Here is a 16,997-nt window from a genome sequence, read left to right as displayed (position 1 = left end):
CCCCCTAGAAAACAGCAGCCCATAGGTTATGTTGTTATTAATTATTTAAATATACATTATTATAACTTTTTTATATATATAAGTTTATTTTGTGGGTTAAAGTACAAACATTCATTCATTTTTGCTAGAAATAATACAAACAAAGTCATTCAGCAAAACTTATGACACAGCGAAGTAAGAACACACTGGGGTCAGTGTTGATGGAGTACCACTGGCACCTTGTGGAGAAATACTGGTACTGCTAGTGCAATACCAGTATTGCGACAGCAGGAGGCAGTGGTACTCCATCAATGAGAAAACAGATCGACGCTACGTAATAACAGTCAGCCGGCGACAGCTGGAGCTGCAAAGTTTTCCTGAACATTTTGCTTGCTTTTTGGAGCCACAGAACTGGACTACGCTCAACATTTTGCTTGGATTTTGGAGTTGCAAATACGAACCACGCTTTGGAGCAAGAAGGCTCTGTTGGACCGGAGTTTGAGAAGTTTAATGGGCTCTTTGCACCTCAGCTTACACATTCGGGAAACACGGCTGAAATGTTTTTCCAAGGTAACAATTAATAATGTACATCGATCCGAAACCCCAACAAGTAAGGCAAAGAAAGGTTTTAAGATGTTCGCCTCTTTATACATTCACAGATATGAAGGTGAGTTTTATTTTCTTTAAACTGCTAGCACAAGCCTGCTAGCTTTCCAGTAAAAATCTGCTATTTAATTATCTAAAGATTTCTCAGCCATTCTAACGGACACTGTTTGTGCCTTATTTTCAAGCATATTACGTGTGTTTATTGTTAACGAAAATAAAGCAGCAGGGAGGGGGAGGGCAGATTACAGTTCAGACTTTTTGCTTGAATTATGACGAAGAAAAACGAGCACAGAGCTTACTCTGGTATGGGAGTTCTAGTTCAGCTGACTGTTCAGATTCAGTTATTACTTTTAGAAAAATATGGCCGTGTTGCTTAAGGTTTCTGTGTTATTTCGTTTTATTACTTTTGCATGCTTGTTGTGAATGGCTCATTAAGACGGTGTTTAGAGCGGTGTGTACGATGTTAGCTTCAAGTGGTAGCTTTAACTTGTAGCAAGGAATATTTACAAGCTGTCTTAATTGAGGATGGCTTGGAAATCCATGAAAACTTAAACAAAGTACATAGTATTTTTTTATTTGTGTCTTAAGTACGACTTTGTCTTTTATAGCAGTCATAGTTTCTGAAAGTGGAAAAAAGAGCCGCATTCGGGTATACAGTTGTGACGTCAGCGCGGCAGGTGCAAAGAGCCCATTGCTGTTCGTTTAAACAGTCGTAACTCGCGGTGCGGTGAGTAATTTATTCCTTCCTACTGGTTCTGGAAGCCGTCATGTTTGGAACAGTTATTCTGAGGAGGATGCTAACCCAATGCCTGAGGCCTGCAACGTTTTTTAATGCTAACGAAGCGCTTTACTAATTCAATAAACTGAATAGTGTGTTTGATACATCCAGTTTCATACATTCAGAGTTGTTTGTTATTATGTATAGAAGATGTTTAAAATGTCGTTTGAAAAAGCTCTGAGAAAATGCTAAGTATCTTTTTACAGATCCATTGGGGTTGTAATATTTAGTTGCAGCACTTCCTGTGATTAATACCTAATTAATGGATGGGATTCAGTCTGTGCTATTGTTCTAATGTGCTGAAAGTTAACTGTGCTCTGTTATTGTGCATTGCCCTTGGTTTATTACTGATGGTTTATTAAACTGATACATCTTAACCTTCACCATTTTCCTGACTCATTTCACGATAACGTCAAAGTTGCACTGCATTTACATCTCAGTTGTAGTTAACATCAAGCATGTGGGTGTGGCTTAGTGTAAAACTTTCACTATTTACCATGAAACATCAACATTAAATGACTTCCAAATGCAAGATCACAGCTGCATCATCACACTTCCTCTGTCTTTCTAGAGAACAGCCCTGAACACATTTCCATGGTCACTTGATGACCTCACTGTAGCCCCGCCCACTTTTAAGAGGCAGTCACATGTTTTTTCTGCTGTATGTTTTACTGTTATTCTATAATTTATATGGGTTTCATCATGTGAATACTGACTAAAAACGATAACATGATGAACTCTATGAATGCTGGCTGCTGACCGAACCGCATTGGGGTGTAGAAATGACGAAATGCATTACTTCGCCACGTGCATATGATCGGCTCTAAATGACACGTGGATCATCGGACTGGCGCCAAATTGAAAACGTATGACCTTTGTTGACCTCTAAAGAGCAAAACAGCATTGAAATGTATTTTGACTCCACTGCGCCCCTACATTAATCCGCCAGCTGTATTTCCTCGCTAAACCAATGAATCTATACCACATTTTTTTGCATCTTGAAGGATAGCCGCCGAACGCATAGATGCGTACCGCCTGGTGGACGGCGCGGAAACTGCGCAACAACTTCTGTCTTAGCACGTGCGCAGCGTTGATGGAAACTGAGCAACAGCTTCCGCGGTGCGGGCGGAGGCGCTGAAAACTGCGTGAGAGCTTCTGTGGTGGCTGGCGTGAGGCGGCGGTTGCTCGTACCCCGCGGTGGCAATAGGCCGGAGCGGCGCTTGGCTGCGAGGGCCGTTCGAGGCTGCTTGCAGCTTTAATAAATCAATATATTTTCCCAGAAATCTCATTGATCTCGGAGATTATTTAATGCTTGTGCTTGAGAAAAGCACTCGAGAAAAGAAGGAAGAATGTCTGTTTACTTGGGATTTTTTCACTCGCAAGACGACACAGAGGAAGCGCGAACGCGGCAGGAACAGAGAAAATGTGACAAATGTGTTACAATCGCGGTTTAGATCCAAAACTTAAAAAGTACGAGCTATCCATTGTTTGAGCAAAATAAAAGCTTTACCAAAATGTCAGCTTTCTACTGTAAATGTATCAGTTTTGTTACATGACATGAAGCTCCAGTCCCTTCATAACCTGACTACAGGAGGCTGGCTGTGCAAGCCAACAGCCACATATTTACAGGAGGAGGAGGAAGGAGTGCGAGGACACAGTGGTGGCCAGAGTCGGCGCAGGTTACCACTAAAGGCTCTTCTATCAGCCTCCAATTAGGTCTAATTGGATTGCTCGTCACCCTATGAATTAGCTCACCTAATAAGGCGTCCTGCTGACAGACAACTGCATGCAAAAAATAATGAATAAATACGCCGTTTGAGGTGTGACGCTCTGTTGTTTCACACTTGGAGAAGCTCGACAGCAATAGCAATTAAGTGGTAGCGCGGGCATCAGAGAACGAGGAGAGAGAGAGAGAGATGGAGAAGAGGAGGGAATTATGAAAGCAACCAGACACAACTACAGGTAAAGGAATGTGATATTTGTTGCATATTTAACAAAGAACATTGGTGTAAAAGTAACACAGTTTTTTGTTTTTTTTAGACGGCGTTTTGAGTTAAGACAGAAAATGGCTTAGAACTCAAATGACCAAATTGACATGTGGTAGAGTTAGACATTGATGCGGATATAAGAGCTTCGCAATGGATGAATTCTGATATTTGAGTTATTTGGAGATTCCTTATGTTACTGAAACTGGGATAAGAATCATCCAAAGCCTTAGTAGAAACTGGAAGGAAAGTGGGGAACCTCCATCTATGGGAAATAAATGTGAAAGCAAGAGTTTTTCCACATGCACAAAGCAACGGGAACTCAAAGGTTTGGATCAACCTACCAAAGATTGGCTTCTGGGCCAATGAAGGAAGGTCATGTGGTCTGAGAAGTCCAAATTCACCATTATGTTCCAGAATGAAGAGTTTGACAGGATAAGAAGAAAGAAAGTCGAAGTGATGCTTCCATCATGTGCCAGAGAAGAATTTGAGGAATGGTCCGTCTCCTTCAGACTAGCCAGCAGCAATTGGCAAACACCTGGTGGAACTTTATTTTTACTGAGGTCATTATTGGAGCTACTTCTCAGTGCAATGCTGGTAAAAACATTGCTGAGGGGTTAATAGAGGAGCCATGTTGGGATGACTTCCTGAAGGCAGAGAGCAGGAATTTCTTAAAGAGACCAAAGCCCAATTTCAAGGGTAACATAGTTACTTGATTGTGTTATAAATTATTCTATATGGCTGGAGAATACATACTCCCCCTTTAAATTAAATTATGCAGCTCTATTGATTTGCGGTTTATTTTCTGTGTGACTAATGAACCAGAAGATGTTTGGCTGACGCTCATTCCTTCCTTGTTAGGTTTTTGTTTTTACACACATTTGTTATTTTGGCGCTCAGAAGTTAAATACCTCAAGCAGACGCAACAAGGTACCCAACCCAGCTGCCGCCTCGCCATTGACTCTGCGACGAGCAGCAGACGATCCGAACCGGGGGGCGGGGTGGAAAAGGCGGCTTCGTCTCTCACTTCCTAAACCCTGAAGATACAGAGCAGGATAAAAACCTGGACTGAAGAATTGATTGAACTCCCAGTTCCTTCTCAAGAAAACTCAGCGCTGCAGAAATTCAGAGAAAGAGAAACTAGTCACGCATTTAACAGCTATTGTCCACGGACACGGGAGCTTTTAATGCCCCCCGGAGCCCTCCGAGGACGTGCCGAGCAAGTAGCGCCTTTTAAATCAAATCAAATCTCCGTGCACCGTGGCAGCAAAAGCCTTGGCCTTCAATACAGAGGAAGACTGTCTTATCCTCGTAATTACATTGGGATACAGAGATTGCGTTGCCCCCGGGGCTAAAAGTCTCCCATCACCAGAACTTCTCGGCAGCTCCACATGGAGATGGATGTGGCTCGCGAGGAGGGCCGCAGTCACGCTGCGTTTGATCCCCGTACAGTAGGAAAGAAGGAGAAGGGGAGGAAAAAAAAAAAAAAAGAAAGAATCAAGCTCAGGCATGAAGTGCTGAATTCCTCTAAGCTTTCATCCCTTTTGAGATGGATGAACATGTGTACATAGCGCTGCTCACGAAGACACTTGCCACGACTTAATGAAAAGACTGATGTAAAAACACTGGAGCAGATCGGGGATTTCTGGCTCCAATAGATCTTGACTTGACATTTCTGCTTAACAAAAAACATTCTACTTTTTGTTTTGAAAAATAAAATGGCCAGAGAATTTTTGAGTCGAGATCTTAAAGAGGTATGCACTTTTTCATGCTTTTCAGCTAAAAATATAAATATATTTTTAAAACTGCAAACTTAACACAACAGACCTGTCCTGCATGCAGACTCAGGGTCTTATTGGTTGAGTTATCCTCGCAGAAATGGATCTATTCACAGTAGGTTGAAAGCATTTGCAATAGGTCCCAGTGTGTCCCATTTGACTCACTGGGAACTGTCCAGTTTAGGATTCGCCAAAACACACGACAGGGTAATATGTGACTATTTAATTTTTAAAACTATATTTCAGTTTAAATTTTCTGTCATATCATTTTTCAATAAATTCCACCTTACTGTCCAAGTTTTCTTTAAAAGAGCAGTACTACGTATTTTCCAGGAAAGTAGTGCCGATTTTATATTACGGTCCTTTTTTCAGTCAGCGTTTCACAGAGGAAGACATTTGGTAGCGCACCACTTCCAAAATCCATTTCCTGAATAAATGAGCACAAGTTCTTCTGTAAGTAACTGGCTAGAGCCAACAATGGCAATGGTTAAAAGTGAAATTTTCATAAACTGCTCAGATGTTTTTAAAATCGGATCTGTTTGGAGTTGGTAAAAGTTCATATAAATGTAACACACACTGCTATCAGGAGGTTTCTTTCATTTTGCATTCGTGTTTCCACATGTGTGCCACTGATTGTTGCAGGTGTAGATATCTGTGTCTGTGCGTGTCTGTAAATGCTCAGGTTTGTCCTGAATATTGAAAGAGATTTGAAGATTTCAGAACTAATGAGGGGGGAAAAAACATCAATTCATCAGGTTTAAGATCTTTACTATAGCTAAGCACTGACATTTTGATTTCCCTTTACAGGGAATGTAAGTTGTTCAGGGCCTACAGGACAGAGGGCACTAATGAAATGCTTTAAGTTTTGTGTTTTCCTTGTTAATAGTCACGGACAGGCAAATGACTGCTGATGAAACGAGATTTCACTCCCAGAGCAGAAAAAAATAGTATCTGGAAATTACATCTGGACTTTAACTAGACTAATCAAACACAAATGTATACTAATGATTTAAATCATCCAGGTTGATCTCTGTTGGGACCAGATTTCAAATTAGCTGACTTCTGAAGGTAGTTGCTTAAACTGGATTTTAGTTTGGGGTAATAAAACTAATTGCTCAGACATCCAGCCCGAATAAGCACTAGTTTGTGTTTGTCTATTATATATCATCCCAACAAATTTTAAGTCCCTGTGCCGGTTGAATAGAGCAAAAGAATCCCCTTCTTCCCTTCATTTTCTTTGTAAAGTTCATCATTTCCAGCTTGACTATTGGGATAATAAAAGTGAAAAATACCCCAGCGTAGGTTTGACATCTCTTTAGGAGTCATTGTAAACGGAACTGGCTTTTTGCTATTCAGCCAGAGTTAATGTTCGCCAACGTGTGGAGGCCACAGGTTATGGGAACCCAGGCTGTGGTCAAACCCTGGAACGGCGGACAAACAAGAGGACGCAGGAAACAAATGAAATCCGACCCCGGCCCATTTTACTCTGCAGGGCCTGGAGAGACAACGCCACAAGGACAGGAACACACGATACGCTCTCACTCTGTTGTCTTTCCCTTTTCACGTCAAAAGTTCAAATTACCTCCACTTCCTGCGTGACCCCGCCGCGAAGTGTTGCTGCTCCGGCATGACGTAACCCAAACAACCGTTGCGTCCTTTTGTGTATCTTTAAACTTCCTGAAGAGAAGCCGTTCTATACGTCCCCACTTCGGTCATGCCTCACTTTCCCCAAAATAAACACCCAAAGGCAGAGGAGTCAAAACGTGGCAGAGCTGAAGAGCATTTAATATTTCGCTCTTTTATGCAAAAACTACAGCTTCTGTCAGTTCGGCGGCTCTGCCTGCTCCGGATCCCCTGCCTCGTTGTCAGATTAGGGAGTGAGTCGTTCATGAATATACAGCTGCTTACCCGCAATTTCTAACATTAGTCCCTGTTTGGCTTAGAGCCAGTACAGTAAGGGCAAGTAGAGTAAATACAGACAGGCCTTGCAGATGCTAATGCACTTAGCCCTAGCGGTAAACAAAATGAGATTAGCGGGGAGGGAAGGCAAACTCTGAATTTGATTTACTCAGGCTTAGCGTAAACAGCTTGTCAGACTTCTGCTCGGCTGCTGTGAAAAGGCGGCACAGTGTGTATTGGACTAACAGGCGCAGTAAGTGTTTCTTGATTTTCATGGAATTACCAAGGCGACTGTTACAGCAGCTGGAAGTTGGTGCGAAAGCTTTTTGTTCCCCCCGAAATTTATTTTCTTTTCCCATCTCTTGTTGTCTGACAGGAATGGTTTAGAATTTTTAAATAGGGTTCTGTTGAAAGGTTAAAAGTGATTAATACCTAAAACTCCCGGGGTGTCTTCATTTGGCATAAATCCAGATTAGTTGCTGGTACCACACAGGAACAGAATTTAGAATTAGAATTTCTAGGAGCCCAAAATTTCCCTTTTGTTATTAAATCAATGTTTTTTGAACTTGTTATTTAATTTGTTTCCTAAAAACACTTATTCAATCCAAAATCCTACCAAATAATTTTGGTGTAGTTTCCAGTCATGATATTTTAGTATACTTGAAATAAGACAAAACTTGCTTATAAGTACATTTTCAGCAAGATATAAGAGTTTGTTTTAAGTCAATTTCTTAATACTGATTAAAGATTCTAATCGCATTGACAGATAACTTCACTGATAACAAGACATTTTTTTCCAAAAGTTAAATAATCTGCCATTGGAACAAGTAGGTTTTCATCAGAATTAGAGATTTGTTAACTTAAAAAAAGTTGCTGTATCTTGCTGAAAAGTTACCTATAAGTTACATTTGCCTTATTTCAAGTGTATTAAGAAATTTGGACAAGAAACTAGAGACAAAAACGTAATAAAAGTTTGTGTTTTTGCAGTGATGAAGATGATTGTTCAACAAAGGATGTTTTAGGAAAGGAAGAACAGATCGGTTGAGGTGGGCCGGGTATCTGGCTCGGTACCAGAATAAGCATAAGACAATGGATGGGTGGAAGAACATCACAGATACCCATTAGCATCCTCTTCAAGAGACGGTAGTACAGCAACAGAGTGTTTTCAGTCAGACAGCAAAGCAACTATTTGAAAATTATAACAATGGGAATTTTTAGATTTCTCAAAGTTTTTCATTTGTAGTCGAAAAATACCACACCTTTAGAAAGACCAAAAACAAAATCAGACTGGAAAAAAAAAAACAGGCCTAAAAGCCCCGAAGCTACGAAATGGCGAAGCTAATGGCTAGCTATCACTTCAAGCAGACTTTTAGTATAATAAAGCAGCACCACAAACAAACGTCTCAGAGAAATTAAAGTTCATCAACTTTGAGACAATCTGCAGATTTTCAGTATTAATATAGAACATGATCATTATTTATTCACAATAAAATAAAGGTTGGAGGTGGCGCACCACCAGTAATCGTCCCTCATGAAACAAGGAATAGCAATAGGATTCTTGCTCAAAAAGTTTAAAATTAAGTAAAATTTAATTTTACTTAAATTAAATTTCAGTTAAACTGATGAAACAATATAAATTTTTTATTTTTTTTTTACTCCATGGGACGCCCACACGAGTCACCATTACTTTAAGCACTTTCTCAGCATGTGTTTCACGGAGGAAGATTTTTGATGGTGCACAACCTCCACCTTCCGCATCCTGTAAACAATCATTTTATACTTTGCATATACCCTCCCAGCGCCAATGTGATCACGACCCAAAGGTCCATTTTACATTACTTGTATTCACTCCTTTGACACTTTGAGATTGGAGCGCTTTATCCCATTTGAAATCCTGAACTGTTACTTTAAGACGTGAATTAAACACAGTTTGTTTTGGTAAGACTTCCCTCTGAATTCAGTTAAACTAAAACATGCGAGTTTGGTTGAAACAGGAAGCTGAGGAGGAAGACACACTAATGTGTCCATATGAATCTGGAAAATTATGCAATCTGGAGCTAACGAGCGGACGCCATTCCTTATGGGAATAAAACCGGCAGGCAAATCAGAAGGAGCCGACTTGCTGCTCTTAAGTGATAAATAGGATTTTCTTAGAATTTTCTGTTGTTGTTGTTGCATCTTATTTTCCCTCTATAGCCATTATTGTGGTTGTTGGTGGTTGTGATAACCACACCGGTCGCATTTTTGTAATCGCCAACAATAAAGTTTCCAACGTGTTTCCATGAAAAGACTGGCTAATTGCACAGCAATAATTCAGCGATTAATTTTAATGACCAGGCGAGTTCATTTATCCGCCGTCTGGGTTGCCAGGTTGCCTCACAATGTGGATTAAACAGGGTTGGAAGATAAAACTTGCACTGGGGGCAGAGAGACTGGGGGAAGGGGTAGGGAGATAGATACTGTTGGGATTCTCTTTACTCTTCCTTCCTCCACCTTTCCCAGATGGCAGGAAGGTCTTGCAAGACTCCTGAATCGACAATTTGGAGGAGCGTTTGGGGCCGTCATGGTGGAGAGGGACGAGACGGAGAAAGGACAGCAGGGAAGCTGTAGGAGGCAGGGACAGTCTCAGGATACACTTGATGTCCCTGTGAGCAGCCGGTTGGGATATTCTCATTAAAAAGGCGTTTCTGCTGAAGTTTGTGCACGAAAAAGTGGCCGTCAGTGAGTCCGACTTGGTCCTGGTTGGGGAAATGGAGATGTAAATTTGACCCTGTAGGCAGAAATTCACTTTTGATTCTGCATTAATCCGGAGAATGATGCAGTTTGTTAAAAAAAAAAAAAAAAAGATAGAGCGAAAAAAAAGTGGAAGGTGTCGTTGCAAGTTGAACAGATCTACCTTCAGGTCTCGGTTGGAGGGAGATGAAGGCATCGCCGACCACTCCTCACAAAAGGAGCATTTCCTCCGGTCCTAATGGCCTCTGAGCTGCAGCTTTTGTCCCCTGATTAGCCGCCCCATTCAGGACTCAGCCCTCTAATTGCGTAGCCTGTTTAGCTACCCGGCATTACAGTAAGAATTAATGAGACACAATTATTGCACCCAGGAAAAAAAAAGGGGGGTGGAGGGAAATAGAATCTCTCGTCCCGGTGACCGCTCTGATCGGCGGAGAGACCTTGCTGAGTAAAACCTCCTTAAGCCTCCTGTCAAAAAAGAGAGAAAGAAAAAAGTGGAACACAACTCCCCAACCCCCCACTTCTTCTCAGGAGAGAGAGAGAGACAGAAAAAAATACATGTATTTATTCGAAGCTAGCTCATAATTAGGCCCTAGAGTGAATGAATGAGCAGGAGAGGATGAAGGAGAAGGAGAGCGGTGTGGGGGTGGCGGAGAAAGCAGCATTCAATAGCGAAAAGGCTGACTGATACAAAAGGCAGAAGAATGACGGGCACAAGAGTGAGACCTGCTCAGAGGAACGAGGAAGGGGAGGAGGAGGGAGACGGAAATGATGGACGAGGCAGGCAGGGGGGAGGAGAACGTGAGTGAGTTTGGCTGCGGATAAGATTTCCTCATTGGGCAGCTGAGGCTAAGCTAAGCAGCTGAAACACGGAGTTCCTTTAGATGGAGACTAAAATCCCACCTGCTTAGAGCTGCTTTAGAACCATAATAAATGGAACTTTGACCAACATGTTTGATACGATGTTTCTGATGATTTCACTCGACAAAGTGCAATGTTTACTGGTTTCTCAATTGGTGACTGTGTCATGTTTATGACTTTGTATTTTTGTGTTTTTATTATGTAAAACTCTTTGAACTGGACTGTTGCTAAAGTGTTCTATACAAATAAACTTGATTGATTGATTGATTGATTGATTGATTGATTGATTGATTGATTGATTGATTGATTGATTGATTGATTGATTGATGCTACGGGTTAACAGGGACCTCTTCCCCTTCTTCAAATCTATTAAAACTGGTGTCAGACATTTGTACTGCAAACATTTCTGCTTGTGCCGCTATGATTTTAAGAAATATAAAGAAATGTTTCCACAGGTCATGAAAGGTCAACCAACCCCTGACCCTCATGCCAAACAAATTTGGTGTCAATCAGCTATGGCGGACGATAGTGCGGATTAAGTTGTCAATGCTTAATGCTCTGGTTGGACAACAGGCTTCAAATCCACCATTACCATCCATGTTTACTTTCTCGAACGCTGAGCACGCTCACTACGTGTGATGTGACTGCGTCCTCTGCTGCATATGTGGGACTCCTTTAGGTCGTTTGCAGTTCACAGGGGAGATCACAAAAAAGTTTCTTAAATTTGTAAATGTAAACAACCAAATAAAACACCAGCTTTCACAAAAACATGAGATTTGTGTATTAAGTTGTTACTTTATTGGCGCCGCTACTACTTTGGAAAGGGACATAATTATTGCATCATTTTCCGTTATGACACAATTGGTTGTCATGTGGTATTTGGACATGTTTATTTGCTGAGGTAATATTAATTTATTGGAGCAACAGATTTATTTTTCTTTCAAATTAGCTTGCAACTATGACTAAAGCTAGAAATTAGTTCACAAAGAACCAGAAACCAATTGGACTTTTTGCATCTCAAAACCAGTTCCAACTTCGCAAAAGAACAATTCTGAAAAACATCATAGTGATTTATGTTAGCCATACGTTATGAACCTTCAGGTTGTCATGACATTAGCATAGGCTGGTTATATCCAGGGAGGATGATGATGATTCACGCAGGAAGTGAAGATAAGAGGTGTCTTTGTTTCCTGCATAAATAACTGAATTCTGTTAAATGAAAAGGGTTTTTATAGTGACAATAAGGCATTAACTGCTCAACAGAGGCTCATTTAAACAATCTCTCACTATCGTTTTCACGAACAGGTTGTCTAAAAAAAAAAAACACAAGCAAAACTGACATGGTCCACAAGTGCTTGTTAGGGCAAACAAGTGTGGGGAAAGCTCTCTTGCGGGGTCTTTAAGTTTCGAATTTGCCCGAGATTAGTCTGAGTAAAGAGGATTATTGCTTTTTGCCTGGAATATTTTCAACACTAGCATAGAAATTTCTGGAATGTTCAGAGGGGCTTTTAGTGTGTGGTGTTTACCCACCTGTCAGTCTGTTTTTCCTTTTCTTTCACAGAACCAAAACACACACACACACACACCTCACCCCGCCCCGATCACTGACTCCGGTGTCGTTAACTGTGCAAACTCTAGTACATTAGCCACAATGTTATCTGCGCAGGGAGCTTTGGTCAGCTCAGAGCGCTTTACCTGAATGGCCTTTGTTTCTCTGATGACCCCGCTGCCCCCCTACGCCCCCAGACCCTTTTGAGCAGGTCACAGCCTGAAGCGATTCCACCCTGGATCAGGCCCTCCTCAGGTTTCCACCCCAGCTCTCGGAAAAAAAAAAAAAAAAAAAAACGTGGGGCCGAAGAAGAAAAAGGAGGGAGGAGGAGAGGCACAGCGAGATGTGAAACGGGAGGTCAGGGGCTCAGGTGAACTTAGCGTGTCGGCTGTCAATCAGACGTGATACGGCGCTGCTCAGGGGAAGCTCGACCTTCTATTTCGCTGCCCTCTCTCCTCATCCCATAATGCTTTAGGCACAGCCATGTCTTTCATGGCATTTTAATATGTACTCTGAGTAATCCAGAGTTCTGCTTCCTTGCTATTTTTTTTTCTTCCTTTTTATTATTGAATTTGTGTATCAACATATTTTATTGTGGTTCTGTGTATCAGTTATCTCTGAGAAAATGATCAATCACTCTTGTGGCTACAAAACTTGTCATCAGTGGCGTTTTCATTGGCCTCAAAGTTGCACAAATTGAAATTACAAAAATAAATTTGCTCACTGGAAACAGAAATTTTGAAAAAAAAAAATACGAGTTTTGAAAAATGTTTTTGTGGCAGTATGAGATGTTCTTTTTTTCTCAGCCATAACAAAATTAGAGTAATTTCCTAAACTGCAATGGAGACAAGGGACACATCACACGAGTCAGACCAAGAAGATGACAGGAAGTGATAGGAGGATGACGGCTTTTAATAACTTATCACATAAATCAAACTTATTCACGGGTGATTTTAACTGAATTTATTTTTTTAATTGAAACACCGCAATTGTCAAAATGCGTTTTTTTCTTTTTTACATCAGCAGAATATTGACAGTTTTGCACACATTTGTAAAGGAAACGCAGCTGCTCCTTTTCCGTAGAGCAACTTTTAGCCTTGCAGCCTTCGAAGTACGTTTGCATCGTCTGAAGATCCCAATCTTTACATCGCTAGTTGATAAAGATGTGTTTCGCCTATGTAGGAGAGTCAGCATCATCAGCTGACAAATTGAATCATTATTATTACAAGTTCCTCACTGTTCCGATGCAGTCACTGGACGTAAAACAAAGCTCCCTGAATGAGGGTCTAGGTCCGGTTGTCTGTTTGGATTATTTCAGCAGTTTTGTGATTTCAGGTGGTCCAATCAGCATTTGCAGTAGAGGCAATAAGGTGAGAGGTAGCGGAGAGTGTCAGGAGTGAGCTTTAATCTATTGCTTTTGTTGCACATTGCACAGATAGATTGGCTGTGCAAGCATTAGGTCCAATAGAGGGAGCACATTGACCGTGACATTTTCAATTTCTGTATGCAACAGTTGATCAGTTAACATAATGGAGGTGTAGTGGGCATAAAAGATTTGTACTTCAAAGTTGATGAGATGAATTACATCATGGTAAATGTTTACCGCAGTCTGTGGTGTGAAAGCGCTTCCTGTTTTCTGGCATTCTGGCTGAGAAACTAGCTTCTCAGCACTATGTAGCTCTACGTTGGTTAGTAGTAATCATTGAACGAGTTGTCCCGAAACAAGAGGCAAATTTACAAATTTAAGTTTAAGTAGGAATGAAAAAACTTGGAATAAACTGATCAAGATATCTGTAGGGCAACATGAATCAACAGGACAAGACATGCCTTGAAATTTCTTTCCTTTCTTTCCTTTTTCCCCACTTTTTAAAATTGTTCCAGTAGTGTCTGGTCAACAACCATTGCTGCAATACATGATATTCAACAATCTGTTTTGAACGTTTTCTTATCTGAACTACTGGCACCTCTGATACATGGCTGGAGTGAAGCAATCTTCTCTTTTTGAAGCTGTAGCGTAGATGTAATACTGGGGGGCTAGCTAATGCTAGCAGCTGAAGTAACTTTCTAGTGCACAGTTTAGACAGTTGTGGCACTTCATCTCCCCGGGAGATTTGCTGTGCCTGTAGGCATAGATGGTGGAGTCATTGTAGGACGGGGCCAGCGTTGTACAATGCGGTGAGGACAGAAGAGACAGGAAAATAGCCGGGAGGAAGTAGGAAGAGTGCAGCATGATCACGGTTGCTTTCCCAACATCTGCTGGGATGCTAGGGGTATTCTGATTTTCTCCAAAACATCCAATTTAGGTTAATTAATCGGAGGCTTTCATTGGTTCCTAATGTGTGAGTGTTTGCATATGAAGATGTAGCCTCCAAAGACAAAGGTTTAGAAAGTCACATGGTCAAAATCTTGCTTGGTGTCATGAAACAAACAACAGGGAAGGTATAACATTTATAGTGTTTTACGTCGAGTGATGGAACCTCTAGAGTCTGGGGTTCTGTGTGAACTCCTTCTGTAATTATCTACGGCATGTTGTTCATCATCAATTCAAATGGCTTAACCATGTGGAAGCGCTGTGCCTCAGAGTGCTAATGTGGAATGGTGGGTTGAAACTTGTTGGAGTACAAATAGACAAGGAACACTTCGATCAGAGATCTTGGAGCAGAAAAGGTCATCGGTGGTCTAGCATTACGCTTTACATATTTAGACAAACACCCTCACCACCGCACGCACGCAAACAACACACTCACACGCGTTCCTGACTCACCGAAACCTGGTGATGCTTTTCATCATGTACTTCCTGCCAGGAACAGCTTCTGTAATGAAAATGTGACCGATGGGATGTCGGTTTTCTCATGTAAAGCCGACATGAAGTCTCGATTATTACTGTAAATACAGAGCACATTTACATAAATAAACACTTTTTAATTAGACCGCTAATGAGCAGCATGGAGTGCTCAGGGTACCTCGTGAGGGCCATCGCTCGGCTTCTGATGTGCTCCCCGAGAGCAACCGGGAGGTTTGATCGGAGCCCGCCAAGAGCGAGTCACGTTCTCCGCAAGGTCGTTTTGTGTTTTACACATCTGCTGCCTCGCCGCTTCTTCCGTCTCTCACCTTCTGGATATGATTTCCCACTTCGCTACCTTATCCTTTTCTACTCTCTCGCTCCCTGCTTCCTTCTGTCTGGCGGTCAACCCTGCCCCAGCCATCTGTCTCGCAGCACGCCACATATGGAGACGGAGGTAGACGGGGGACGGGGAAGGAGCGTTGAAGACAAACATAATAGCGAGAGGCAAATATGGAGAAGATGCTGACAGTCTTCATCCTAGTGAGACAGCAGACAAATTGTGACGGTTTTCCTACCTAAAAAAAGTTTTCCATTTCTTTTTGCTAGCTTGCCAATGGTAGTTGCAATCTCTTGGTTTCGCTCATTTTGTGTGAGGTGTGGTAAGGAGACTCCTTTATATAGGCCGTTTGGTCTGAAGCCGGATGGCGCTTTAACCCATAAATTTATATTCTAAATTAAATAAATTTTAACACAATAAATCTTTTTTTGTTGTTTTACAAGCAGGTCTATGGCAGTTTTATATGCACTTGCAAACTGAATGGTTATATTAGAACTTCGCACAAATCTGATGGTTGAATGACCTAAAGAACAAATTAAAAACAATAAATATTTTTTTGTGGAGCTTGTATGTCTATTCAGTCAATAATTTAGCAGCAAAAATGTTTTTTTCAGTTGAAAATGTTGCTTATTGTGTCGATATATAGTTTTGAATAAAATTTGATCAATGAAGTAACTTGATTAAAGCTTTTAACCAAGTTCACTAAACATATCAGATCTTACACAAAACATGGATCACATCATTCTGCAAGAAATGCCAAACTCATATATTGTCAGTTTATACTGAGATTGAATTACAGAGAGGTTGGCTATTTGCTATAAAGAGGCTTCAGAGGCCAGTTGACTGGATTTTATGGACAGTGTATTACAGTAAAGTTTAATACAAATTCCCGTCATGCCTTTCACATTTTTATTTGTAACAGATTGCAAAAACTATTATCTTCTTTCTGCTTTACGATCTTGGACAACTCAGTGGTGATCTATCGCATCTCAAAATATGACAAACTCAAAACGACCTTTGCAAACCACTCCCTCTTTGAAAATAGAAAAACTTACAGATTTCTATTGAATCTTTGAGGCGGGCTGGGAGTGGTAGAGTTGAAATGAAACATTATGTGGTTCCTCAGACATTCCTGTACATACAAAAATGAATATCTTGTTGCCTACTCACTATTGTTTAGTCAGCTTGCTAATGATAGTTTCAATCTCTTGGTTTCACCCGTCTTGTGTGACACCTTGGTAAGGAGACTCCTTTGTAGAGGACATCAAAGGATGACCTATAATCCTTTGACCATCTGGATTATCCACCTTATTCCTTGCCCCCATGAGGCTTAGCGTCATTTATGAGCGCAACTTCCGCCATAAACCGGAACCACCATTTGTTTACATGTTAGCAACTTGCTAACTGGCTTCAATCCAAGGTTTCAGGCTTTAAAATATGAGGGAACTCCACCTTTCACAGCTTAAATGTGGCAGTATTGTTTTACTGCAACCTACAGCTAATGTTGGAGGGATGGCGACTTGAAGAAATGGCTGCAAATAACCCGCACTAGCATCATTAGCTACTTCGCTGATTCAGTTGCTGCGGATGCAGATGCAAGTTTTCTTCCTTTGGCTTTTTGTCCACACAATGAAACAACATAAAGCGTTTTGGGTTCCCTCTTCAAGTTTAGAATTTGTAGCCAAATTCTTTGTGTTTCCTTATCTGTCG

General features: G+C 41.1%; 1 long non-coding RNA gene across 1 annotated transcript in view; it reads right to left on the bottom strand.

The window, feature by feature from the left end:
- LOC129364863 (uncharacterized) overlaps window positions 1-6,966 on the bottom strand; it is a 35,308-nt gene extending 28,342 nt beyond the window's left edge. The window contains exon 1 of the long non-coding RNA XR_008606482.1: window positions 6,709-6,966. This is a non-coding gene — a long non-coding RNA (uncharacterized LOC129364863). The remainder of the gene's footprint in view (window positions 1-6,708) is intronic.
- Window positions 6,967-16,997: the final 10,031 nt, after the last annotated feature.

Source organism: Poeciliopsis prolifica, unplaced genomic scaffold (genome assembly GCF_027474105.1).
Source record: "Poeciliopsis prolifica strain line A6 unplaced genomic scaffold, Auburn_PproV2 SCAFFOLD012, whole genome shotgun sequence".
NCBI classification, from domain to species: Eukaryota; Metazoa; Chordata; class Actinopteri; order Cyprinodontiformes; family Poeciliidae; genus Poeciliopsis; species Poeciliopsis prolifica.
This window is presented reverse-complemented; position numbering and strand designations above follow the sequence as displayed.